Here is a 12,225-nt window from a genome sequence, read left to right on the forward strand (position 1 = left end):
CTATCGGATTCAAATAGCACAATTAATTCTCAAATTCAAACCACTCCAATAGACTGGAACAAATATCGTACCAATAGTTACGGCTATTTAACAGAAAAGAAATCCTACCACCAACAGACGTACCATCATTATGAAAGCTGGGACCAGTACACAACGAACAATTATAATTATTTAGACACATCTTTAAAGAAAATCCAGACATCCATGATAGACCTAACTGAAGATGATAGCATAATTGACCTATGCACCAGTAACACCACCGTATGCTAACCATATACAGAACATTTTAATATCAATCTATTTATAACTTGAACACTTTCGTTTTCAAATCTATTTTTAATTATTCTATTTTTATTTGTACAATAATAACCACCATTACGTTACTAATACCTACCATTGTCAATTATAACGTCACTTTATTTCACCACTTTGAGTACCTCAGGCAGAATAAATTGTATATAAATTGTCCTGAAGACGCCTGCCTCGCAGGTGAAACATGTAGACCTTAGATAATAAAATTGCAGACCATTTGAAGTGTTGTTGTCAATTTTAATATCATTTTCTGTTTGTACTAATTTTTGTGAATTGAGAACAAATTGTATATTTGTAGGAATTTAAAAACACTAAATCTAGAGTCTGTGTCAAGAACATTAATTTTAAAAATACTTAATGATTACTTATGCTGTAGTCAGTTTTGTTTGAGATCAAATTGATTGTTATTATTTATTCCAGAATTTTGTTTTGTGAATGTTTTAAAGACATTTTCATGTTTTGCTTTTTTTAATAGATAGGTTTTGACATAATTTGAGATGAGTTATTTCCCTTGCCCATCATTTTGGAGAGATTAATTGTTGATTTTCTTATTTGACTAGATCTGACAGTGCAAGAGCTTTATAGCCAGTCATGGTCGTTAAAAACTCAATACAGTATCTATTTGACTATGGTCTAGTTCAGTATGTCATGTTTATGTAAGCAGTTTATGAACATTAGTAGACAGGTCTCAAACTATAACTAAAAGGAAGTAATTCTTTCTCAAATTGTGTCAACGGAAACTTTAATCTATAAAAGACATTCCTTTTATCAAGTTTTGTTTTTTGCCTCATTATATTGACCCTAAAGTATCATATGAAATATATTATCCAGTATTTGCAGAATTTACCCAACATTCATTTCTCTGGAGTAACATGTCTCTGGTATAAAGCAGCAATTTAGTGTATAAGACTTCAAAGATTGCATCATTATTACAATATTACAATGAATAGAGCATAGAAAGAGGGTTGTAATAGAAATTTCTATCATGAACTTGAAGAAAAACAGTAAAAAAGTCTTGCCAAATGATGTTAACAGCAATTTTTCATGCCTGAAGTTTAAATATACATTTTCTTTAAGAGGATTAAAAAAATAAGGTTAATTTTTTTCCAAAATCCAAAAAATAACGGTAACAGATAATTATTTGAGAAGACTAATCACGACAATGATATTTTAATGAATCACGATAAAATGCTTTATGAATTTGAAGCAGACGTATCGGTAAGGGCATCATGCATACCCTCTACAAAAGTACTAAATTACCAAAGTACCTATAATTTGATTTCATAAAATACCACCTGCAATTCATAAATGTTTTTTGTTATATTTCTATTTGTCATCTACTGATTTGTCAATATACACTATTAATGAATATATTTTGTTGATTTTATTTGTAGAAACCTCAGGATTTCATCCTTTTGTTGATAAGCATCCTACATTTATATATATGTAACATTATTCAGTTTTATTCACTTGGTTATGAAAAGCAGCTTTAAAAAGGTAGAATCAAAAACTATGATTATGAAATATTTACTGTGGAATATTGTTCATTCAAAATATATTACACAATACATTTAAGGATGTACTTGAGGATTTGTGATATTCAAAAAATCAAGAATTTAGAATTGATAGTATAAGTCAGAAAAAACATTAGTTAAGGAACAAAATAAGCTAAAGATATTGATAAGGTCATGGCTTTCTCTAGATATATGATTTTTTAAATATGGCAGGAAAAGGCTGACTCAGACTTTTACCTTATATTTGCATTGGTATTATTTGGGTCTCAAATCAAAAGAAAAAAATTTTAAATTTAAAATTTTGGCAAATGAACCTTTATGAGCTATTAAGTCTTATATGAAAAGATATATGGGTGTTATGGGGCAAAATATTTTACATTGTATTGTATGGTAAAAATCTAAGAAGTCTGAACATTTGACACAAATTCCAAATCCTCACCTAAGTACATCCTTAAACAAACGTTAAATATCTTTTTAGGTCCGAACTGATTAATGTTGTTTTTTATGTGTATTTTTTGTTGTTTATCTTTGTTGTTTTTTTTATTTTTCTTTTGTTTATTTGTGTAAAAATAATGAAAAATACACATCTTTATTTATGGTACCAGTTTGTTCAAACATTTGAGTTACTCCCCCTTTAACAATGTTATTATAGAAAACAATGTATTTTGAATGAGTTGGAGGCCAATTATTAATAATGTATTTATTTTTTGTGTAAATATATATTATTACCTGTGAGTTTGACCACATTGCCAAAGTGATTAAGTGCTATCTAAAAACTTTACTTATATCGTGATTAAGTTTTGAAATCCAAGCTACCTATTAGAATTTTTCAAGCATAATATTATTGAATGAATTTTAGATATATATGAATATTATGAAGAAAAAAAATCTTTGTATATATTGTAATACACAGAGTTGTCAATTAATTTGTCTTATAAAAATAAGGATGTTTGGTTGTTTTTTTTCTTCAAACACATATACATAGGCGGATCCAGGGGAGGGTGGGGCCCAGGCCCCCTTTCGTGGGAAAAATTTGGTTGATTATATAGGGAATCATTGAAGCATGACTGGAGCGGGCCCCCCTTAGGTCAGTCAGTGGGCCACCCTTAGGAAAAGTTCTGGATCTGCCACTGATATACCTGGTAGATTATTGTGATATTTCGGTATATATTTCATGAATAGAGGCAAAGTGTGTAAATTAAGCTTTATAAAGACACAAATAATTTAGACTTGTTATGGTTGAGATAATTTTAGTCAATAAGATTTTAGTATCCTTGATATATTGACTAAAATTTTCTTTGGATTACTTAGCAACTCAGACTTCTTTGAGAATACTGTGGATTCAGTATTTGTGGCGATCTAATTAGAATTAGTTCCCCGTTTTGCTCCTCATTTTCCTTCGGTTGTTTTTTTATTGTAAAGAAATTTAGGAGCAAGTGTGGAGAACTAATTTTATTTACAGTAGATTCTCTATGTTGGGATAGCAATAAGGTTCCCACAGGGTATCCCCCTCAGGTCGCTTTTAAATTCGTCGAGAGGTCGTTTTTAAGGGAAATGTACAGGTCGCAGGTGGTTTTTCCCAACACAGAGGACGGAAGTCAGTCAGAGGTAGTTGTTTTTCCAAATTTTACAGGTCGCTGGTCGTTTTTAGAAGGCCCTCAGGTCATAAGTCGCCTCTAAAAAGCCCAGAGGTCGCAGGTTGTTTTTGACCCTGCGAGAGCCTCAGCAATTGTCTCAGATTTCATGAGTTCTCAATTTTCTAAGCACAAGTAATTTGTTGTTTTGTTGTTTTGTTGTGTTTGTTTATGTATTTGTATTGTAATGTTATGATTATAAAATGTCCCGTGTATTATATGTACCAAATAATTTTAATATTCAAAAGAATTTTATTTTCTGTGAAAATTCAATTTGTTTTATATATGAATATTCCCATTATGAATTTAAAATTGTTTTACAAAAAATGTATTTGTATAATCTTGATTAAACAGAATAACTTCAACTACAAACTGTTTTCATTTTGATTAAAAGTTAGGTCTTTCTCGTTTGTATTGTAACTAGTAACAGTTTACCTTTCTGAAGGATGAGAAATCATCCCTGCTTTTTGTGGGAGTTTATGTTGTTCTGAGTTTATTATGTTATATTTTGTATACAGTTGTTTGTCTTTTGGACATTTCTGTTTTACTATGTTTTTTGGTATGTGCAGCGTCATTTTGTCTGTCTGTCTGTACAGCTTCAGGTTAAAGTTTTTGGTGAAGTTGAAGTGCAATCAACTTGAAGCTTAGTACACATGTCCCTATGATATGATCTTTCCAATTTTAATGCCAAATCAGAGTATTTACAGACACATTCTTGTTGTTCTCTCTTTATACCCCCGCTTCAAAAAAAGGGGGTATACTGCTTTACCTCTGTCTGTCCCTCCATCCATCCGTCCGTCAGTCCATCCATCAATCTGTCAGTCAGTCCTGATATACTGTGTGATGCGTTTTCAGAGTCATCACTCGACAACTTCCTGTTTACCAAACACTTGCATATTTTTACACTATTAAAATTATCCACTTGTTGCGGGGATATCATCAGTAAGCAGTAGCTCGCAGTTTCGCTTGTTGGATATGCTAGTCTTGGAAGTAGAATATATTTAAATAAATGTTTTTCATAAAAAGGAGATCAAGTTTCAGTAAATGTTGTTTACAAAGATAAATAAATGTAAATACAGTAAACAGATCAATTCTTACTGATACAAAAAAAGAGTAAGTTGTGGTGACATTACCAATGAAACAACTATCAATCAGAGTTCAAATAATAATCTTATTGGCCTTCAACAATGAAAAAAATGCTAAAAAGGCTCATGTGAAACAATTTCAACTAGAATCTCATGGTCTAATTGTAACAATTAAATTTATGAGAAGAAAAAACAATTGACAGAAATGCTTAAATTACAGGCATCTGACTTCACAGGTACATAAACATTGTTGGCCATGTGGTATAAGGCAATGGACACTGAGGGATGTAGATGCCTGGAATCCTGTTGAGCTAAAACAATTAATGAATATTGGGAGAAAATGAAGGACTGATAAAGTGTTGGTCTGAATTCCAAGATTAACAAGGCTAAAACTGTTGGGACCTGCAGCATACTGTACTTCTTGGAAAAAACAACCTTTATTTGAAAATTCTTAGGTAAAAGAAGAGGTGTATTGGGATTTTTTTGTGAAATAAATTGGATTTACGTTATTTGGAATACACAGATGATTATCCATTGTGTTTTAGTGGCAAGATTTGTGAACTGATACTAGACTTTCAATTTTCAAAAAAAATATTACTCATTGTTTCCGAAAGTAATGTAAGGGTATGGATGGGATTTACAGAATTATAGAGAAAAATTGGCTATTCCTCCAGAATTAAGTGCAAAAGGGCAGTATAATGGGCAAACAGGGCAAAGTAATGGGCAAATAGGGCAGAATAAAGGGCACACAGGACAGAATAATGGACAAACAGGGCAGAATAATGGGCAAACAGGGCAGAATAATGGACAAACAGGGCAGAATAATGGGCAAACAGGGCAGAATAAATGGCAAACAGAGCCGAAGAAAGGGCAGAATAATGGGCAAACAGCCGAATAATGGGCAAACAGAACGGAAGAATGGGCAAACAGAGCAGAAAAAAGGGCAAACAGGGCAGAATAAAGGGCGAACAGGGCAGAATAATGGACAAACGGCAGAATAATGGGCAAACAGGAAAGAATAAAGGGCAAACAGGGTAGAATAATGGACAAAAACGGAAGAGTAATGGACAAAAACGGAAGAGTAAAGGGCAAAAAATAAAAAAGACGAGAAAAGTTGTTAAAAAATAAAGAAGTTAAAACAATGGACAAGAATTAAAGAATACAGAAACTATGCGCCTCCGTCCTCAACACACGAGAAAGCTGAAAGAAAAATTTAATTGTGTCCAAATTTTGATTGAAACTTTCTAGACACTGGCTACGGTTACATTGAAATATAACAATAATAAAAATATTATTGTTACATTTGAGACTAATTGCCGGAATGCAAAGATGGGTAAGGAACCGATTAATTACGAATGTAACAATAATTACTGAGGCTACGGTTACATTACGTTATTGTTACATGAAAAACAGCAATAAACATTAGATTTCTTAAACTTAAATCTTCTATAGTTGTTTTGCTTAATTCTTTCATATGTACTAAACAATACTTGTAATACTGATAAATAATAAATATTATTATTCAACAATCAAATGGTGTATAACTTGAATAGTTTTACGTATTAATGGTTTTGATGTTCTTAAATATACTACTCAAGATTAGGAGTGTCAAAGGCGAAACATATAGTTCAATGGTTTCACTTTTTTAAAGTATTTAACTGCACACCTAGTACTCTTATTACTGTCATTATACTTTGAACCAATTTTGTTTAGGGTGAAAAACTTAACAAATTGGGATGCGTTTTAAACCGGCGAAACTTAAACAAAATCAAGACATAAATTTCATACAGCTATACAACTTGACCCAAATTGATACATCAAAAGCAAAGTTTGCTAACTTAGCTTAAATACTAAGAACTTCTGTATGTACACGTAACCGTGGAGGACGTAATTTCGTTCTTCAAAAATGTGTCGGACTTTAAAAACCACTTACTTGATTTGTAGAAATTATTGTAAATAAAAAAAATACAGTAAATAAATTGTATGTAATAAATGTATGTATTGTAAATATAAAATAAATGTCTTCATTTTTATACGACCGCAAAATTTGAAAAAATTTTCGTCGTATATTGCTATCACGTTGGCGTCGGCGTCGTCGTCGTCGTCGTCGTCGTCGTCGTCGTCGTCGTCCGAATACTTTTAGTTTTCGCACTCTAACTTTAGTAAAAGTGAATAGAAATCTATGAAATTTTAACATAAGGTTTATGACCACAAAAGGAAGGTTGGGATTGATTTTGGGAGTTTTGGTTCCAACATTTTAGGAATAAGGGGCCAAAAAGGGCCCAAATAAGCATTTTCTTGGTTTTCGCACTATAACTTTAGTTTAAGTTAATAGAAATCTATGAAATTTTGACACAAGGTTTATGACCACAAAAGAAAGGTTGGGATTGATTTTGGGAGTTTTGGTTCCAACAGTTTAGGAATTAGGGGCAAAAAAGGGCCCAAATAAGCATTATTCTTGGTTTTCGCACAATAACTTTAGTTCAAGTAAATAGAAATCTATGAAATTTAAACACAAGGTTTATGACTATAAAAGGAAGGTTGGTATTGATTTTGGGAGTTTTGGTCCCAACAGTTTAGGAATAAAGGGCCCAAAGGGTCGAAATTAAACTTTGTTTGATTTCATCAAAAATTGAATAATTGGGGTTCTTTGGTATGCCGAATCTAACTGTGTATGCAGATTCTTAATTTTTGGTCCCGTTTTCAAATTGGTCTACATTAAGGTCCAAAGGGTCCAAAATTAAACTTAGTTTGATTTTAACAAAAATTGAATCCTGGGGGTTGTTTGATATGCTGAATTTAGAAATGTACTTAGATTTTTAATTATTGGCCTAGTTTTCAAGTTGGTCCAAATGGGGGTCCAAAATTAAACTTTGTTCATCAAAAATTGAATAAATGGGTTCTTTGATATGCCAAATCTAACTGTGTATGTAGATTCTTAATTTTTGGTCCAGTTTTCAAATGGTCTACATTAAGGTCCAAAGGGTCCAAAATTAAACTAAGTTTGATTTTAACAAAAATTAAATTCTTGGGCTTATTTGATATGCTTTATCTAAATATGTACTTTGATTTTTGATTATGGGCCCAGTTTTCAAGTTGGTCCAAATCAGGATTCCATATCAAGTATTGTGCAATAGCAAGAAATTTTCAATTGCACAGTATTGCACAATAGCAAGAAATATCTAATTGCACAATATTGTGCAATAGCAATTAATTTTCAATTGGAATTATCTTTCTTTGTATAGAATAGAAGTTGATAATATATGTTGGAAATTTGCCAGACATGACTATGATGTCATTTTCTATTTTTATTTGCCAATAACTTTATGTAAATAACTTCATTGGAAATTTGCCAATATAAAATGTTGCTGATCAGTGGCGGATCCAGAAATTTTCATAAGTGGGGGCCCACTGACTGACCTAAGAGGGGGCCCGCTTCAGTCACGCTTCAGTGATTCCCTATATAAGCAACCAAATTTTTTCCCAAAAAGGGGGGGCCCGGGCCCCCTGGGCCCCCCCTCTAAATCCGCCTCTGCTGATGAAGCTTTTTTTCCTTATCTTATCTAAAATGTTTTTAGATAATGTATGTTGGACATTTGCCAGACATGACTATGATGTCATTTTCTATTTTTATTTGCCAATAACTTTATGTAAATAACTTCATTGGAAATTTGCCAATATAAAATGTTGCTGATGAAGTTTTTTTTATTGTTTTATACAATAAACAATGTATATTCACTTTTAATACCAACCAATCTTTACCATTCAGTGATAACAAGCACTTTATTTTACATTTTAATATTTTATGATGTATTTAAAAGAGTAGTTATTGTTGCAAACTCCATTAGAAATTTGAATTGATATCAGTTTTGGAAAAAGGGAAACGGGGATGTGAAAAAAAAGGGGGGGTTAAATTTTTCTCATTTCAGATTTCATAAATAAAAAGAAAATTTCTTCAAACATTTTTTTGAGAGGATTAATATTCAACAGCATAGTGAATTGCTCAAAGGCATAAAAAATATTTTAAGTTCATTAGACCACATTCATTCTGTGTCAGAAATCTATGCTGTGTCAACTATTTAATTTTAGATTTAAAAAGTTTGAAGAAGAAATCTTTAATTGATTTGTAAAATCTTGACATTTGTTTTGTGTAAAAAAAAACATGTAATGTCAAAAATTTGATCACAATCCAAATTCAGAGCTGTATCACGCTTGAATGTTTTGTCCATACTTGCCCCAACTGTTCAGGGTTCGACCTCTGCGGTCGTATAAAGCTGCGCCCTGCGGATCACCTGGTTTATTATTTAGTGCATATTACTAGTCCCATCGTACATTGCTGTTTTTCATGTAACAATAACGCTATTTAACCGTAGCCTCAATAATTATTGTTACATTCGTAATTAAACAGATCCTTACCAACCATGCATTCCGGCATTTAGTCTCCAATGTAACAATAATATTTTTATTATTGTTACATTTCCATGTAACCGTAGCCAGTGCCAACTTTCTATCTATGTCCACAGTTCGTTGTTCGTTTAACTTAGAATTAAACCCATTAAAGTTGCACAGGACACAATCTGGTATCTCAAAATCATTAATTGACAAATATGACTTTGGGAGCTACCATTTGAATTTTTTAGAGCGTTGGGGGTCTAGGACAAAAAATTTAGTCCTGCATTTTTTTAGTTGTAATCTAGGTGTTGCATTTTTAGCAAAATGTCTCATCCTGCCTTTATTTAATCAAAACTCCTGCCCTGTCTATATAATTTTCAAATGTTAATCTGTCATAAATAGGAGGAACTCCTTTGTTTAACCCCGCCACATTATGTACTGATGTATGTGCCTGTCCCAATTCTAGATGGTTGTTTGTTTATGTGTTACATATTTGTTTTTCGTTCATTTCTTTTTGTACATTGGTTCGGCCCTTAGTTTTCTCGTTTGACTGTTTTACATTTGTCATTTCGGCGCCTTTTATAGCTGTCTATGCAGTTTGGGCTTTGCTTATTGTTGAAGGCGGTACGGTCACCTAAAGTTGTTAATTTCTGTGTCATTTGGTCTCTTGAGCAGAATTTAATTATAGTTAAATTGTTCACTTATTTTGTATGTTACAAACTTAAAATGATTAAAGTTTATATGCTACATAGTTGAATTGAATTGAGGGTTAACAGGGTTTTTATTTGGATGATATTGCTTTTGCTCCAAGACTCTTTTTGTTCTTCGTTTTATTTACAATTTCATTTTTTTCTAGGTATACGTTGAAGAAATTATTTACACCAATTGGATTTGAATACGTACATGAAATTTGACATGGTGGTCATGTTGGTAATCATGGTCGAGCAAGTCCAACATGTAAATTGACAACGATCGACACGAATTATTCTTTAAAAAAATAATTGAAGCGTATAGAACAGGTATGCAGAAATATCTTTTGTTAAAAAAAAATAACGAATACACTTTTAAAGAGGTTCTCGAGTAAGCATTGTGGGAGCATACAGAACTTATTTGAGTTAACTAAAAAAATCAACACATAATATTTTACTTTAAATTTAAAGCAGTTTCTAAAGAAATTTTCGTTTTTTTTTTAATATATCGTTTTCTTTTAAATCAGCTGCTTACAGGTTTTATTTACTGAGTCACCAAAATCTGTAGAATACAGTACGCCTACCACTTTTATGTTATTGAATACCAATTTTATATCTTATTAAATACTAGTCCTTCGTGTATATTATATAAATGCCAATGCCTATGCTAATCTATAATGTAGGTCTATTGTTAATTTCTGATTAGCTATTTCCGGCCTAGTATACTTTTTAGAATTATTTGGAACCATGGTTTAGCTTACTTGGGGACAATATAAAAAAGAAGATGTGGTATGATTGCCAATGAGACAACTATCCACAAAAGACCAAAATGACACAGACATTAACAACTATAAGTCACCGTACGACCTTCAACAATGAGCAAAGCCCATACCGTATAATCAGCTATAAAAGGCCCCGATAAGACTATGTAAAACAATTCAAACGAGAAAACTAACGGCCTTATTTATGTAAAAAATGCATTTTTTTTACCCTCCACCTTTTTCAAATCCGTTAGTTTTTGTTTTCTTTTAATTTCAGCTATGTTCGCATTTTTTCTGTATTATACGAACACTAGATCACACCCGCGAAATCGCGTGCATACACAGTTGTAAATTGTTGTAGGATGAATTTTTGTAAAAGATATTATGTCTGGAGAATTTCATAAAAGGTATCAAAAGCCCCCTCACTTTTGTTCCTAAGTCCGTTATCTGTTTCCTTTCTGTTAAATTCAATTATGTTCATGTCTCTGGCCTCTAACCACAATTATTCTTCCCCTTTGCTACAATGCATTTTCTTTGTAAAAGTCAAATCAAATTATCAAATTAAAAATTTGCACCGCTTCAAACATAAAATAAATGTAACTTCTTATAGACCATTATTATTCTAACAAAAATAAATATGCTTCTAGGAAAATCCATCAGTGCTTTTTTTCTTTTGAGAGCCCTATTAACATGCCAATGGTAGGATTTGAATCTTGTATAAATGACGAAGGCTAATTTGAGGGGTCACGGGTCGGAGGGGTCCTCATCACGAAATCCCGGACTTAAAAACATGAAATCCCGAGGTGCCGAATTTAAAGACATTCATATCCCTACATCCCCAAATTCGAAAAAAAATATTCCCGGATCACGAAAGGATCAATTCCGAAATCCCGAGCTTAAAAACACCCGATATTGACGTCCCGAAAAAGTCCTGCCTCCCTCAAGTTTCCACATTACTTTCATTTTGGCCAAATTAATACTTTCACTTACAGCAATAAATTTTTATGCTCCATTTAAGGGCATTATGTTTCCTAGTCTGTGCGACCGTTCGTTCGTTCGTCCGTCCGTCCGTCAGTCTGTCCGGCTTCAGGTTTAACTTTTTGGTCGAGGTAGTTTTTGATGAAATTGAAGTTCAATCAATTCGAAACTTATTAAATAATTATGTTCCCTATGATGTAATCTTTCTAATTTTGAATGCCAAATTAGAGATGTTACTCAATTTCACGGTCCACTGAACTTAGAAAATGATAGAGCCGATGTGGCATCCGTGTGCTATGGACACATTCTTTTTTCCACATATTTTACTTATTTCAATATATATGCAACTGGTATGACCCCTTAAATAGTCATTTCAAAGAAAACAGTAGACAGAATTATACAGAAAGTCTCTATATATCATAGTATTATAATCGTAGCTTACGTGTAGATAAACGCCAAAAATAATTGTCCTTTATAAGGAGGTATAATAGTTGTGGTTATTGCGATCCAAAAACCATTATATGGAGAACGCTCTGATTGGCTTATTTATTTTTCATTTTTGTTATCCATCATACGATTGATCCATAAACCATAATATGGAGAACGCTTTGATTGGCTTATTTATTTTTCATTTTTGTTATCCCTCATACGATTGGTTGTAGTTGTGCATGTTTAAAACCGGAAAACCTATATATGACCAAAAGTCAGTCTGATGACGGAATCAATATCCGGACACCCTTTTTGTCGTTTTTCTCCCAAAATAACTCAATCTGAATAATCATAAGAATGGATGACAAATGCGACTATGCATGTTACCTGTAGGACACAAAGGCATGATGATTAATTTATTGTGGAAGGAA

The sequence above is a fragment of the Mytilus galloprovincialis genome, chromosome 8 (genome assembly GCF_965363235.1).
Source record: "Mytilus galloprovincialis chromosome 8, xbMytGall1.hap1.1, whole genome shotgun sequence".
In the NCBI taxonomy this organism is placed as follows: Eukaryota; Metazoa; Mollusca; class Bivalvia; order Mytilida; family Mytilidae; genus Mytilus; species Mytilus galloprovincialis.